Genomic DNA, 486 nt, shown 5'->3' with positions numbered 1-486 from the left:
GCGGGAAATTCGTTCTTCAGAGTAGATATTGTGGCGAGGAAAAAAGTTCAGGGTGTAAATTCGGGCCTCTAGTTGTGTTAACAGATTTATCTGTAGACATATTATTTAAGTTGTTTTTGAACATGTTAAAAGCCGTTTTGTTTGATAGTAACTATATTAATTCAAAGTAACAGAACAGTTCTTTTTTTAGGGCCTCTCGTTATAAGTGGAGCAATTACTACTCATTGCTTTATGAAAGTTCATGACTTTTCCAGCTCATAACTTCTTTTTTTTTTAAATCTAATCAAACTTTTAATCAGTTGTGTGTACATACTTATATAGGCTCAATCTACTTTTGAGATGTGATCAAATGTCCACAAATAATAAGCAGTAATGAGCAGCTGTGAAAAATATTATTCTTTTTTTATATACATATTTTACATAATATAATGGCATTCACCATTTTATTTTATTCCCCATGAAAAGTTTTTTGGATGGTTATTTCAC

Source organism: Scardinius erythrophthalmus (genome assembly GCF_964197995.2).
Source record: "Scardinius erythrophthalmus genome assembly, chromosome: 1".
NCBI lineage: Eukaryota > Metazoa > Chordata > Actinopteri > Cypriniformes > Leuciscidae > Scardinius > Scardinius erythrophthalmus.
Note: the sequence above shows the minus strand (reverse complement) of the source record.